Source organism: Haplochromis burtoni, unplaced genomic scaffold (assembly GCF_018398535.1).
Source record: "Haplochromis burtoni strain Fernald_Lab_line unplaced genomic scaffold, NCSU_Asbu1 Contig_75, whole genome shotgun sequence".
NCBI classification, from domain to species: domain Eukaryota; kingdom Metazoa; phylum Chordata; class Actinopteri; order Cichliformes; family Cichlidae; genus Haplochromis; species Haplochromis burtoni.
In genome coordinates, this window is record NW_024582436.1 from 901,152 (window position 1) to 918,193 (window position 17,042).

The following is a 17,042-nucleotide window of genomic DNA, read 5'->3' on the forward strand; positions in this document are numbered from 1 at the left end:
GGTATGACCATTATAAAGGCTGTCACTAAATGTAATCTGAATCAAATTAACCTCTATTTAAATGTGTAAATTATGAGGTGGACCTTGGAAAACGTTGTAAGGGGTCCTTGTCCCCCAAAATAATGACAATCCCTCATTTACATGAGGACTACATATCAAAACAGAAGTTACAACTGATACCAACTTATCTGTATTGATAATCGTACAGTACTGCAACAGAATCCAGCAGCAATAAAAAAAAAAATTTTTTCGTCTTTACCTGCTACATGCTTTTTAAAGCTTTCTGTCATGTTACTCCATAAACGCACAAAGTTAGCAATTCAGCTTCTTCTGAGATTCGCATCATATTAACTTCAGAACAAAGATGAGACTAACATTTAACTCCTCTTTCTTAACTTTCATCTATTTTGGTCCCCTTTGTTGGTTTAACATTCCTTGATCTGTATGCTAGAGGTGTTACATTGCCACGAAACAACATCTCTTGGGCATCGAACTACATAAATAAAACTCTGAAGCTACCGGCTATAGAAACTGATGCTCATAAAGGAATCGGTGGATTGTTCCATATACCCTGTTGCCTAAAATAGCACATCTCAGGAGCATGATACATGATGTGCAAAACATCTGTGGCCCTGTATGAACCTTCTCAAGCGCTTGGTGAATTCTGCCTCTAGAGCAGGAGAATCTACACATGCAGACACATCAAGGCCGAGATGTATTTTCATTACCCAGCTGGTGTGTCTTGATGCTCCTCAGGGCGTGTTTCTGTTTACTGTATTTGTGTGTGCATGCATGCATTTGCACCGGCACGTATGTGTAACCATGTGCGTGTGTGTCCCAGTATCACTTCTTAGCACTCTCTCTCTCTGCACCAGTGCTGTCATAAGATAATGTGACAGGGTGTCAATCATACCAGGGCCTGAGGTACCGGGGCGACAAGAGGGATTTTGGCAGAACACTTTTGTGAGCAACACCAGGAAAGGGGCAACAGCAGGGTCCGCAGTACATAACAAATCAACTTAACCACAGCCACGTCACACACGTCCTTTCTTTTTTTTTGCCCCCTGCAATTTCCCTCTGGCCACTTTCAATTCATGCGGTCATTCTCCCGCTCTGAATCCTGACCCCTGTAAGAAAAAAACCTGGTGGGAGTCACATGCAGACAAAGCATTTTGTCATGCCCTGAGAGAGCCATCCCTGGCAACAAGGGAATGATCTGATCCACCCCATCTTCATGCCCAGGGGCCTAGATTGTACAGTAGACTAGCTGGGTGCTGCCACTCTTCCACTCTGAGCCGTGATGTGTTATGATAGCTCCGTCATTCTATGAGGCAGGGCTACAGACACCTGTGGAGGCCCTGGATAAAGTTGATGAGGTTGGACAGGACTTAATCTCTGTCGCTGTCCATACAAGACTGTTGGTGACTGCAGGTGTTAAACAATTGTGGCAGTTGTGGATGTTTTGATTTGATTTGGTTTAGTAAGTATTTATGTTGCTGGATTTCATAGTTTTGACAATCAAGAAAATTCCCTGATGCTAACATGTTATAATATTGTTGTGACATAGGCCTCTAAAAATCTGATGTGGCCACTCTGACACCACCCATTGTTTCTAAGAATGGGCTTTTTGTTTGTTTGAAACAAGTAATTAAGACTAAGTTGTAGATGAGAAAAAAATACCAAACTCATCCTGTCAGAAGGATGCTTTCATCCTTTGGGTGGCACTGTCACTTGGTGTTCGCTCTCACTTCCTGTTCCAGCACACAGTGGTGTTTTTGTGTATCTTGTCTGCGTAGCAATTTAATTAAAACTTCTTATATGAACTTCTTATATCTTATATAAGATTAACTGCAGACTCGGCTTCCACCCTTGAAAAACCTGTAGCTAGCCAGGCCCCTGTAGCCGATGCAACCGAAGGTAGCGTAGGCCCCAACAGCTGCCCCCAGCAAACTGTCCCAAGCAACTGGGGAAACAGGATGGCTGGGTGACGGTGAGGAGGAAGCATAGTCTTAATGAGAAGCCACTGGCACACCAACAACCCAAAGCACCTTGAGGCAACTGTTGTTGTGATTTGGCGCTGTATAAATAAAATTGAATAGAAGAGAAGAGAAGCCCAAGATACTGCACGCTTAAGCTAAGTCACTTGCAGGTATGGGAATCGAGAACTAGTAGTTCAATTCCTTGGAAATGTTAGCACTTAGAAACCAAACATTTGTTTTGAGAGAAACCTGGTCTGTTTTTAAGAGCATTTAATTTAACCAGAGGAAGCAAAAGTGGTTGTTGGATTGTTTGAAAGTGATAAACTAATAGAGAGAAGTTATATACTAGTGGAGATTTTTGAAAAGAAAAAGAAACGCGTGCTTATGCATATCAAAAGTGTCTTAACCTGACAGAAGTAATGACATTTCATAGAGACCGATTTGCACAGATATTCTCTTTAGTGTGTTTTGAGGACAAATTGTATGAAAACCACTGTTTTAAAAAATGCTTCTTTTTTGTGATCAAGAGTCTTACCTCCATTTAGCTATTAGTCCATCTTTTATATACAATCTTTGCTTTGAAGGTTTCTATATCATCAGTAATATGAAATCATATATCACTGTTATTGTTGAAGTGGATTATTGATTTGCCTACTAACCACGAGTCTAATGATTATGTGGAATATGAAAGAAACCGCCTGCACCAAGCTATAGTATGGTCTTACTTTGATTTAACGTGATAAATCATCTGCCCCAATGAACAATCCAGTTATCAAGGTAGGTAGGTAAAAATTATAACTTTCTTGTGTGGACTAAACCACAGCTTCAAACACCTTCTCAAATCCAGTGATTAATATTGCACTAGGACTGCATTATTTATTATTTACAATAAAGAAATACAGCCTCTCACACATGAATGGGAAAAGCTATTTTGCCCAGGAGTTATCGGTGCCCCTGATGAATATCAAAAGAATCAACCTGACCAAGGAAAATGCAGTAAGTAGTGGTACTGTCAAAGAAATAAGTTATATATGTAACTGCGAAAGCGACCACGGAGAACTTTTCAACCCTTTGCCTGATCCACCGTAACTGTAACCCTCCCATTGTCAGAAAATCAAGATCACGTTTTATCTTAAAACATCAAAACATCAACTTCACTACTGGATCTGGATGTAATAACGCCTACTGAATATTGATTTTTGAGTTCCCTGAAGACTCTACTTCCACAACAAGGCTCTTTTTTTCTTTTGCTGGGTAGAAGTTCCACAGATATTCTCATTATGCTAACAATTACAGAACAAGACAGTGCTATCTTCTCCTGTTTTGGGAGTGCGCTCGTGTATTCACTTATGCTATTTCATACCCAGTGGCAGATGACTAAGAAAGCAAGGTTTATAGGGAATAAATTCAGAATCTGAGTACGATATGAGTGGATGCGTGCCTGCAGAGCTTCTTGATGGTGACTATCTGGTCTTTAAGTGATGAAGTACGAACCCTGTTTCTGGGTCCAAACTACTAAGGCTGTTGTGTTTTTTAACATGTTTTAGTGCTTCTTTATCTTGTTCTGTTCAATCTGAACAAGCCCCTAAAAACAGTCAGTTATCGCTGTCGGCCTCTCTCGATTTTTATTACCACTATTCATTTTAAAGTTCAGTTTTTAAAACCTTACGATGTAACTACAGCCCAGCCCACGCAGAATATTAATGACTAACCTCGTATTGTGGATGGATTATCTCAGTTGTTCTCCTGACTGAAGTTTGGTCCGTTTACTACATCCTGCCATGTAATTGCATTTGTCCCAAACCATCGGGAACCCTCACGTTACCTTTTAGCGAGTGAAAAAAGTTAGCGTTCATCCTCCAGCTTCAGTGTGTTTATATTATGCTAACATAGCTGTGCAGCTAGCACATCGTTATATATCAGCTGGCCCAACTTCAGTAACCCTACAAAAGTCACTGCTGTTTAGTTTTCTGTCTTCATTTATGTCGGAAGTGACAGCAGAGCTTTACGTTTTAATTTTTTCAGAAATCCTTCAGTCAGAACATGCTATATTGTGTTTAGGTGGAAACTAGCGAGCTAACTTTAATTTAATAAAATCTGTTTTCATGGATGCGAGGATGTTAAACTTAACTGTTACACTGGAGTTAAACTGGAGTTTGGACCTGGAAACAACTAATGACGTCAGACTTGAAGACTAGACGACAGTCTCCCAGGTTCACATCTTGATGTAGAGGCCTTGTCACAGAGGTCCACCATTCCCCTGAGTTGTCCCTTTGCTTTTTGAAGAGAACAAAAGAATTCACCTTCAGCACCAACTGTCTAATAGTGCTCAGAGTGTGACTTTGTAAAAATACACATATGCACACGTGCTCAATATTTAACAACTGTGTGTAGAAAGCTGAATCAGTTTTATTAACTCAGATGTAACAGAAGCTGCATGAGATCATTATTATTTAGGCACATGAGGCATGTGCTGATGTTAAAAACAATAAACACACTGCTTTAGACTAACAGACGCACAAATTCCTAAATAGGAAAAGAATCAAAATTCAAATATTTCTAGGCGTGTGCATGATCCTTCATATAATACATCCAATATAACCCATGTTGCCCTCAGCATACAGAGCAATAATAAATACAACAATTAAATAAAAGAGGCGTGTTCTCACATTTGTCTGGGAATAAAGTCCTAAAGAAAAAGATGTGAATACTTTCCAAAAAGTCCAGGCATAAACATTAGGAATACTCTGAGTCACTGAGATATTTAAAAAAGGAATATTTTGCTTATCTTGCTGAAAGGAACCATCTTGTTGTAAAAATACTGAATTTATCTTTCAACCTTTGAAAAAAAATCGACGTTTGACATGCGGACAGTCTTATAATGAAGCTGTAAACTGTCCATCAGAAACAAAATTGGCTTAAGAATCATTTCTACTGCATATTTCCTTTATGAAGAAATTTACTTTGTTTCACCATAAAATGCTTACTTTGCACTTGTGCATTATTATAATGTGTCATCTCATCCCTTTTTTCTGTAGGCAATGGATATTAGCCACCATCTTAGCTCTTTAAGTGATAGTTTCTTGCTCCTGCCTGCTGTGTTTCCCCTCATTAATGGAAGCTATTCTCCATCACCATCCTCTATGAAGGGACTCTCCTCATGCAGGCCAAAGCACTTTGACAAGAATAAAATTACTGTTAGCTTACACACCTAATTAAAGTGTAGCTAGTTTGCTTTCAATAGAGTTGATGCAATTCCACGGGGCTTCGACTGGAAATAGCTGCACTTACAGTCGATAGATGGATGCCGTATATGTTGCCTTCCTCCAGCTGCATCTGTCAGACAGAGTCCAGCTGTTTTCCATTCAGCTGTAGAGCACATCCATAACCCAATACCTGCAACACTTAGTGTCAACATCATGCCCTGTTTCAGATACTTTTGAAGTACATAAACTCATCCCACATCCAACTCCAGAGAGCAAAAAGTACGGTTTTGTTAGAACATATTTGTCCAAGCTTGTTAACTGAAGTGAAACTGAGTAGCCAAGGCTGAGAAAAAACAAAAAACACTCCTGCTCAAGAATAGCAGGTAAAAAAAAAAAAAAAAAAGTTGGCCATCTATTTAAATACTATGCTTTGTGCAATTTTGCACATGCGTATGTGAGCGTAGGTTTTGTGTGCTGCATATGTAAGTGAGTGACAAAAGGTGAACAAATTAGCAGTTCTTACATGCAGTTTGGCAGGGGGAGGTTTAGAAGAGCCTTGAACATCAGCAGCTACTGATGAAGAGCTTGGAAGTGCTTGAAACAGTGTTTGATTTTCCACGCAAAGTCCCTGTGGCTCAGCTCAGATTTGGATTCAGCACCTTTGAGGTGAGCATTTCAAAAGGAAGCAGTTCAACTCCATCGCATCAATAGTCGCTTACAAGAAGTTTTTGAGGAGATGAAACGCGTATAACGATACAGTGCTGTCTTTAAGCATAAGTTTGGGGATTGTGATATTAAGAAACTTTTGATCAGAAAAGGTGAGGCTTACAGCTGTATCAAAATAATGAGTGAGGAGCGCCTTTTAAAGAGGTTCAGATGGGGCGTGTGACAAGTGATGACTCAGTACACAGTTTTAAGTCAATTAAATCTCCCTCACCTTTGTTGTAGATGTCTGTTAAACCTCTGATACTCAGACAAAAATAGGAATGTTTTTCAAGAACGCTTTGGAATCCAGTGACTTTAATAGGGGAAAGATGTAGAAAATAAATGGCTGTTGCATCTAGGAAAAAGACGAGAAAACTTTAACAGCTGAATACAGAATGCATTTTATGTTACTGACTAGGCTTAAACAAAAAAAGGATGAGCTATGCAAGCAGTTTTCTTCGAAACATGATTCCACTCTACCTTTAAAGTCAATCTAACCTGTTTAGTCTGTCATTGATGTACAGTATCCAGTCACGATGAAAGAAAGAACACCCTTCGTCAGTATATAGTTGATGCCCTGCCACAATTATATCAGTCTAGTTAAGGTCTGGTCATCGCTCCTCCACCGCTGTGCTTGACAGTTGGTATGAGGAGTTTGTACTGATATCCTGTATTTGTTCTTTTGTTTTAGTTTTTTCCAAAATGGGCACTCTGCATTACGGCAAATCAATCTGCAAATGTTTGCAGTTTGTTCGGATGCATCTTAGTCTTGATGCAATGTCATTTTAGAAAGAAGAGACTTTTCCCTGTAATCCTTTTAAACAAGCCATACTTGTTTGGTCTTTCAGTCTGTTTCTTCTGCAATGTCATGACCTTTAGCATTTAACGTGTTAACTGAGCCCTGCAAAGGGTTCGACTAAAAGCCTTAAGTGCTAAGTTATCAGCTAACGCTAGCTTGGTTAGCTAGGTAGTGTTATCCATAAACTGTAGCCTAGCTGCTAATTGTTTAAAGCATCAAAATATTAAACTGCTAGAGTTTCACTAACCAAAACTGAAGCACAAAATTCCTGCAGTTTTTACATTATACCCAGTAGCACAAAAGAGGTCGTGTTCAGTGACAAAAATGGCATGTTCATTTTGATTAAAAATGTGATTTAGTTTTAGTCATAATTAAAGCATTGAAATTGTTCTAGTTTTAGTCTAGTTTAGTCTAAATATCATAGGATTATAGTAGATAAAGTTTAGAGTTCATTCAGTTGACCAAAATATAAAGCGTAAAAGTTTGTTGTCGTTTTACTAGTTGGTCCACACGGTTTAAAAATTGTGTGTTATTTTAGTTTATATCAAATGCTAAATTTATACATCTGCTCTTCTCTTTGTTGTGTTTCCACGTGTTTCGTGTTTTACATGACAAACACAGAGCGTGAGAGCTAGTTGTATCCCCTGCCCCCTCAAAAAAAGCTGTGCTGTTTTCTGGGGCAAATAAAATATCGAGTAATCTAGTATCACTATACTTGATCTTAGTTCTTGCCCTTGTGTATTAGTGTTTATTCAGTTATCATCTTATTTTCATCAGAAAAAATGGTTGTTAATGTAAACTATGAAAAAAATGTACTGGTCAATGAAATTAACACTGCTTCAATGAGAAGATGTGAAGGATAGCTGTTAGCAGCTAACTCGTAATACCAGTTATTCATAAAGGCCAAACCTGTATTTTGTACCAGACATTAAGCATAAGCATTTAAAAACTAAAGTCTATGGGGACTCACTGGTATTTGAGACTTCTGCATTCATGTTACAAGTATCACTCCCAGAAACAGTAAGGGTCAGGCAGAGGATATAATATGGGGTATTTTTCAGGCCCGAAAGTTGGTTCTTCAGTAGGCACAGCAAAACCATGTTAGTGGCAAAGGCAACAGAGATACTTACCTGCTCGATCATCTTGATTTCTTGCTTTCCCGTCGTTAGTGACTTGTCACCATTGTCTTGGCTGGTCCTGCTCCCAATGTTTGGGTAAAGCCAATATGCAGAGATTCTTTGTATGTGTTATGCATGGCTGTTTTTTTTTCTCACATTGGTGGTTAACACAGGGAGCGCAGAATTATTAGGCAAGTTGTATTTTTGAGGAATAATTTTATTATTGAACAACAACCATGTTCTCAATGAACCCAAAAAACTCATTAATATCAAAGCTGAATGTTTTTGGAAGTAGTTTTTAGTTTGTTTTTAGTTTTAGCTATTTTAGGGGGATATCTGTGTGTGCAGGTGACTATTACTGTGCATAATTATTAGGCAACTTAACAAAAAACAAATATATACCCATTTCAATTATTTATTTTTACCAGTGAAACCAATATAACATCTCCACATTCACAAATATACATTTCTGACATTCAAAAACAAAACAAAAACAAATCAGCGACCAATATAGCCACCTTTCTTTGCAAGGACACTCAAAAGCCTGCCATCCATGGATTCTGTCAGTGTTTTGATCTGTTCACCATCAACATTGCGTGCAGCAGCAACCACAGCCTCCCAGACACTGTTCAGAGAGGTGTACTGTTTTCCCTCCTTGTAAATCTCACATTTGATGATGGACCACAGGTTCTCAATGGGGTTCAGATCAGGTGAACAAGGAGGCCATGTCATTAGTTTTTCTTCTTTTATACCCTTTCTTGCCAGCCACGCTGTGGAGTACTTGGACGCGTGTGATGGAGCATTGTCCTGCATGAAAATCATGTTTTTCTTGAAGGATGCAGACTTCTTCCTGTACCACTGCTTGAAGAAGGTGTCTTCCAGAAACTGGCAGTAGGACTGGGAGTTGAGCTTGACTCCATCCTCAACCCGAAAAGGCCCCACAAGCTCATCTTTGATGATACCAGCCCAAACCAGTACTCCACCTCCACCTTGCTGGCGTCTGAGTCGGACTGGAGCTCTCTGCCCTTTACCAATCCAGCCACGGGCCCATCCATCTGGCCCATCAAGACTCACTCTCATTTCATCAGTCCATAAAACCTTAGAAAAACCAGTCTTGAGATATTTCTTGGCCCAGTCTTGACGTTTCAGCTTGTGTGTCTTGTTCAGTGGTGGTCGTCTTTCAGCCTTTCTTACCTTGGCCATGTCTCTGAGTATTGCACACCTTGTGCTTTTGGGCACTCCAGTGATGTTGCAGCTCTGAAATATGGCCAAACTGGTGGCAAGTGGCATCTTGGCAGCTGCACGCTTGACTTTTCTCAGTTCATGGGCAGTTATTTTGCGCCTTGGTTTTTCCACACGCTTCTTGCGACCCTGTTGACTATTTTGAATGAAACGCTTGATTGTTCGATGATCACGCTTCAGAAGCTTTGCAATTTTGAGACTGCTGCATCCCTCTGCAAGATATCTCACTATTTTTGACTTTTCTGAGCCTGTCAAGTCCTTCTTTTGACCCATTTTGCCAAAGGAAAGGACGTTGCCTAATAATTATGCACACCTGATATAGGGTGTTGATGTCATTAGACCACACCCCTTCTCATTACAGAGATGCACATCACCTAATATGCTTAATTGGTAGTAGGCTTTCGAGCCTATACAGCTTGGAGTAAGACAACATGCATGAAGAGGATGATGTGGACAAAATACTCATTTGCCTAATAATTCTGCACTCCCTGTATTAATTTTTCTGGAAGGTGCATATATTTTAAAAGTAACCACAAATGAGTAAGCACAACCATTTTGCAAGTTGTGGCAGGGTTTCTTTCAAGGTTCTTTCCTTTTTTACCCTTTAACTGTTTGTATCCTTGTAGAATATTTAAAATTAGCTTCAGGACTTTCTGGATTGCACGTTCACAGTGGGAGCCATAGGAACTAATATGTGCCAGAGCCTTCCTTTGCTCAGAAAACAGTCTCAAATCTTTGAAGCATGTATTCCACGAGACGTTGGAAGCATTCCTTTAAGTCAGACCTTTGTCACAGCAGACATTTTGACATGTTATAGCAGGAAAAGCACAGGTGTCTTAATGATGGCTGCATTCAGCTTATGAGAATTCCAGCTGTGCGTGCTGGCTCTCTGTCATGGCTTACTGGGGCACTTAAAGAAACTGAGCCATTGTTAATGAAATTTATTTCACCTGTGCTTTTCTTGCTCCGACAAGTCAAAAAGTCTGCTGTGAAAAAGCCCTATTCTGTTCCATGTTGATATGATTGCATCACGTAATTTCTGCAAACTTGTCAGGTGCACATTGATGCTGTGAATCCTTTTCCACACCACATCACAAAGGTGTTCTATTGGATTCAGATCTGGTGCCTGGGGATACCACTGTAGTTCACTAGTGACATTTTCATGATGAAACCAGTTTGAGATGGCTTCTGCTTTGGGACATGGTACGTTATCATGATATAAGCAGCCTTTACGAGATGGGTAAATTGTGACTATAAAGGGATGCCCATGGTCAGCAACAATACTCATACAGGGTGTGGTATTCGAATCATCACTGACACACTCATTTCCACCTGATAGGTTTGCCTTTTATGGCAAATTCTGACAATAATGTCTTTGTCAGGGCAGAAATGTTTTTAAAAAACCTAACTTTCAATGTCATTAACATAGGTCAACACACATCTACCAAAACATAGAAAAGACTAGCTCAAAATATGACAGACAGAGAAAGTGTGACTTCATTACTACACCGCCGTTGCCTAGCAAATAGCTGCTCACTGCTATACTTATGTTCAAAGTGTCATACATCGAACCTTTAAATGGACGGCCATACTGGGTAGATGTGTTTTGCAGGTTAAGTGGAGAGTGGGTGTGTAGTGGTTTTTAAGCAGGGGTGGCAAAAGTACACTCATTCATCACTTAAGTAGAAGTTCAGATACTTGTGTAAAAAAAATACACAAGTATCTGAAGTACTGATTCAACTTTTCATTTCTACTCAAGTAAAAGGGAAAAAGTACAAGCTGTGAAATGTACTCTGTGAAAGTAAAAAGTGTCTCTGCCAAATTAACTGAACCTCATGACATGTCATGGCATTTGAGTCTCTTTGTCCTTGCTTCTCTTCTGCTGCGCTAGGTTAAGTACTGTAGCCACGACTTATGGACATCTGCACCAAAAAACCCTTTAACACTCGAGTATTTTGCTATAAATGATGCATAAATTATGTATTTTTGTTGCTCTTTCATCTCTTTCTGTGTGATAAGCACCACTTGTGTGTGTTATTAGGCTCAAATCAGTTTGACTGCACAGTGATAGACAATAATAACTCCTCTCAAATGTCGTAAACCTACAACAAGAAGCTTGTTTTGAAAATGTAATGAGTAGAAAGTTGAGATAATTGTGTTAAGTTGTAGGGAGCAAAGTATATGTAACATGTCAACTGGTACTGCCTGCACACTAAATCATCTCCATTTGAGACTGAGTTTGTTTCTTTTTTCTTTTTATTTGGCCTGTCTTGTTTGGTACTTTAGCAATCCGAATTGTTGTCTGAAGGCCAGGAAAGAGCCCATGACATTTATTCTTTTAAGTGGAGAAATGCCATATTGTTCCACTTGATTAATCTATATTATCATTGTTTATTTATTTTCTTTTATTTTAAGTTATTATAAATTGGACAGACAGAGGGGAAGGGGGGGACAGTAAAAGAAGACACTGCGAAAATCCGTTGGATCACCTGTTAAAAGAAGAAAAGAGAAAACAAACAACAAGAGAACAACACAATATAGAGAGAACAACCTAGATACGTGTAAGTAACATTAAATACAAAATATTGAATGTTATTGAGCAGCACGCAGGACCGACAGTGCACAATACGCTTTAAGGTAGCAGCCAAGGAAGATATAGTTTCTGTACGTGAGCACCCGGGTGTACACCTGTGTGCGTGAGCACGCTTAAGTTCAAAAGGTTTCTTCATGTAACAATCTGCTAGAAGGTGTGGGGAGCCATAGCCCTCCCCCCCAGAGCATGAAGCGGCCGCGGAGGAGAATCGGGCCCGGACATCCATAGGCTCCCCAGAGTGCAAAAAACCTGGTCCTCCTTGGGTTTGTTTCACAATTGTTCTGAGCCAATGACCGTGTTTGGGTTTGGTTAATTGTATTTGATTGCTCTTACACTCTAGTCCACTGATATGCCCCACTGCAAACACTGCTGTCACAGTTTCTCTGCGCATGTTATAAGATTTAAGATGGTTTATATTAAGAAATATTTTAAAGTAGATGGTCTCTTTGTTCTCCTGTGAGTTTTACAATGAAGACCACATTGTGGTCCCTAACGCCCATGAATAATGGGAGTCAATTGTTTGTGCTACAGGATGAAGGAAGAGTTGGCTTGCTGAGACTGGGGAGGATTGCCAGCCTACCCCGTACAGTGTGGTGGGACTAGAGAGTGTAGCTGACCTCTGGCACAGCTGGCCCTGGCCTTTGACTGTGTGTTTTGTCCTTTATGCAAGTGGTGCGCTGGTCTGTTTTGGCTCTTAACTTTTATGCTAATACTGTAGACGGGGCTGTTTCCATTTGATTTTGTGTGATAAATTATATTTTAAATTTTCTGATTCAGATGGATCAGACTGTTGCTCAGATATAGAACATGTCTGACCAGGTATCTGGTACGTGTTGCATACAGATAACTGAAAGTTCTACTTAAGTGCCTGGACTTTGTTACCTCGGCTGTTGAGTTGACTGATATGCAGTCCACGCCCCACGTGGAATTTTGGTTTTACAGTGTGACATGTTTTTCATTTACAGACGGATGGCAAATTAAAGGAAAAGCAAGCACCAAGCAAGAACCTTAGATTCCTCCTGTGAGGGGAGCCTGAACTACACAACCTAAAATTTAGTCTAAATAAAAACAGATTTTTATAGATCAAACTTGAGCATACTTTCACACACTTTAGGGTACTTACTACCAACTGAAAACATCGTATTCTTTGGTGAGTTACAGCAAATAAATAAGCAAAAGTAAAACTATGTATTACGATTAATTATTATTGTCTGAAGCCAATAAATATTTGATGTTTGAGGTCTACAGGGGAAAAACACATACTGGCTCAAGATGTATTTTTCTACATCAAGAAAAATACATTGCATCTATTGCATCTATTTTTACCATAATAATGCATGCTTTTCTTACATATCTAAACCGTGTCTGTCATTAGTAAACATCTCCTTAATAAACAAGACTTTGGAGACTATCACTGTATGTCACCCACTGTGATCAGAGAGAAGAAAACAGCGCCAACTAACATTAATAGTTAATGATGAAAAACACATGCAGGCTACATTGTTCATCTAAGGACATTGCGTGCTGCTTAGTCAATTTATTTACTTTCACGCCATTTGACCCTGACCTTTCCTCTCTGCTGTGATTCTGTGTCAGACTGCACACAATCAATGTCTGTCCCCTTCTGCGTGATCACAAAAACAGTAGACGCTCCCTGACAGGGACTCCACTGGCAGCCCTGTCTTCTTGCATTTGGGCCACTAGATCATCCATTGGTGGTACTGGGACATCCCCCTCATTATCTCCTCCGCCCCACCATTGCCGTTTCTGAAAGCGATGCTAATAACATGAATTCCAACAGATTGACATGGGTGAAGAGCCAGGAGATGAAATCCATACTTCATGCATTTTGCATGTAGAGGTAATTAGAGGATTTGGAGGGTATTAAATGCTTCTGCCAAAGTATCCAAGTTCCTGATGAGATGGTAAAACAATCATTTTGAAGTTTATAGCATTAAAAATAGATGTTAAAAGAAAAAAGGGAGTAAATAAAGACTCATGCTAGTACTTTAAAGTGATTTTAAATGTTTTAGTTGACGAAGAACATAGATAGATAAGGTCATGTTATGTAAAGCAGTGATTTGCGCCTTCAGTTTTAATGTAACCTTCAAACCTTGAGGTTTAATCCAACTGGTACAACCCATAAAACTGCCTGTGACGGTACCAAGGGCTATGTTCTGAAGCGTAGCCTTAATTATGCACACTTTCTTGCTGAATAAGTGTCTGATTTTCTAACTATCCTTGAGACCCATGTTTAAAGGTCTAAGAATGTGCCCTTGACAATCTTTCTCCCCTCTCATCTCCCAGGGCCCCTGACTCTAGCCATTAGGGAGATCGCCTGCCTTCCCTAAGCAATGACAGGTGAAATGGAGCACAAAATCCCAAAGCTCGCCAAAAGCCCTCTCCACAAACGCAGCACCTCTGATTCTTACATGCACTTATCTTCACACAAAAACACAGACGAACCAGTGTTTGCAACACGCATACCTATTATCCTATAAAATAAACAAAACCAAATAAAAGGTGAATAAAAGACCGCACACTCGTGCTTTTCCTACATTTCTTAAAATTGTCACTAGGAGAAACTTAAATATAATATACTGTGTTTTATATTGTGTATAGTAGAACATATAATAGATTGTTACCCATATATAATGTCTGAGGTCAATGTGAACTTGCTAATTCAAGGGGGAGGATACATTCTCTATACCCAAAAACATTAAAATCAACCAACCAACAGATCAGAGTGACACTATTTAAATGCATCACAATTTCCTTGCCTTTCCTTCAATGACCTACGGTATAATGTCACACAACAAAATAATTTCACTATTATAAGGGGAGATGTGCATATGATGCTATTCTTTTAAATGCAAGTAAAAAAAATACTTGAATATTTTCTGTTACACCTTACAATACTTATCTCAAAATGAAATCAAAACACATGCATAATGCTTTGATTGAAAAACACATCACATGCAGGAATGATTACCCCTTCTTCCTGTTATTGAAGCCACTTCATAATTTGCATGACCAAATCACCCAAAAAACAAATTGCCTTCCTTTTCAGTCATACTTTGCAGTCGAGTGCTTTAACAAAACCACAGTTTAAGGTGATAAACGAGTTACTAAATTACAGAAACATGGCAGATTGTAATTTTTTTGAATGTTTTTTTAACACGCATAACTGAAATGCTGGCAAGACTGTTTTGCACTGGTCTCTGATCTGATGTTTCAGCTGCTCTGCAAAAACAAGGATTGACAATCAATGACTGGATTATTACATTGTGTCAAAGGCTGAACCAGCGGGAGTTGCTAAACTGAGTAAGAATGTCAAAGGAGGAACACAGATACATTCAAAAAAAAAAGAAAGCAACAAAAAATAATCATAGTTGAAGAAAAAGACAAATTTAACAGACCTTTTCACAGCAAAAAAAATAAAAAATTGACTTGTCACTCTTGTCACAGAAGAAAAGAACATGAATTGCTAATACCATTTAAAACGGTGCTGTTCTGTTCTCAGACATGACACTGCGACAAGAAGCCAGCATCAAAAATTTGATTATTCACATGCTTTTCCTAATATAATATGTGTGATTGGTAATGTCTTACATAAAACTTAAATTAAACCAGGTCTCTCCAATTACCAGGACAGTGCTTCCTTTTTAAAGGCGAATCCCAGCTAAAGCTCCCTTTGTGTGAACCAGGAAAAGGGTTCGTGTCATCGCAGCATGACACCTGAGCTCGATAGGAAGAGCTGATCATGGATACTTTTATCATAATCCAATTAATGTGAGATGCTTCGCTGTGTGGAGCCAGTCTGTTCTCCTCAAGGCAGTGTTCGAATTAGAAACAAAGATCCAGTCCTGTGGCCAAAATACAATCAGTCTGAACTGTAGGACAGTAAAAGAAGTTTTCTGTGGCTCATGGCAAGATAGATTGCTAAATGAAAATTGAATATTCTATGTTGAATCAACATTTTTACGGAAGTTACAGCTTACGTAGTGAAATCAACATATGTAGTGCATCAACATTTAAGTGCCTGAGTGTATCACAGAATCCAAACATATGTAAACAGACCCAAAAATTCTAATTGATAATCAGTAACTTTTCACAACGGTTCTAATGAATGCTATTAATGGAGAAAAGTACAACTGTGGACCTCTCCTCAGGAGATCTTGAGCTGTAAAATGCTCTTCCTTTAGAGTCACAAACACAACTGTAACTCCATTTTCACCTCAAAAGTATGAAAGCAAAGGGGCTGGTAATAATACAGTAAAGCCATTAAAAACAAATTCAAAGCCAAGAAAGACGATACGCAAGAACTGAAATGTTCTGGTATAACTGGACAGAGCCCTTCGATAAATTGGTGACCTGTACAGTGTGTACCCTTTGTCTTTAGCAGTATGACAGCTCAAAGAGGCTACAACCAGGACCCTGAACTAGATGAGCGGAAGAAGGTGGATGGATGGATTTGCACTTAGTTCTCAGCACAAAACTGGAAGGCTATTATGACCTCTGTAATCAGCTAAAGAGAAGCCAATAGTGAAATCAGAAAGGTCAACTCCAACTGATCATGGCAGATGGCTACCCCTAGCTGCCTGGTTCTACTGGAACTTTCTTCCTGTTAAAAGGGAGTTTTTCCTTCCCACAGTCACCAGGTGCTTACTTAAAAAGAGGTCATCTGATTATTGGGGGTTTCTCTCTATTATTATAGGTTCTTTACCTTACAATATGAAGTGCTAAGAGCAGTGTTGGGACTAACGCGTTATTAAGTAACGCGTTACAGTAACTACGTTATTATTGTGGTAACGAGCACGGTAACTAGTTATTATTCTAAAATCAGGAACGCGTTAGTCGTTACTGGGATTTAGATAGGGTCGTTACTCGTTACTTCGTGTGGTGGCTATCGCGGAGCTTCCACAGATTCAGTAACATTAGCAAGTGGTGGAGGCAGCAGGTGGATGAAGGAAAGGGGACGCAGAAGGAAAAGAGACCCGAGGCGGCCGCCGGTCCAAGTGTGAACTGAACTTCAGGTAAGAAGTTATGACCTGCAGTCTCTCTGGGTCAGATATGAACCAAGTTTAGGTGGAGTTTATTTTCGTTATTCTGACTTTTTCCGTACTGCGTGCTAGCTAGCATGACGGAGTTTCTATACAGCTGGGTGGGTGCTATGAAGTTAATGATGTTGAACTTTATTTTGTTCATAAGTTATTAGAGTTGCCAACCGTCCCGTCTGGTATTCAGAGAAAATATTACGCGTTTCTTATTGAGGTGAAAAGGAACAGTTTGTCCCGTAATTCAGCTACAATGAAAAAGGCACAAAGCTGGAGTTATTCTGTGTCTTTGCTGCACAGCTGCCTCTTCTCTCATTCTCTCCCCTCCCTCTCCTGTTTCTAC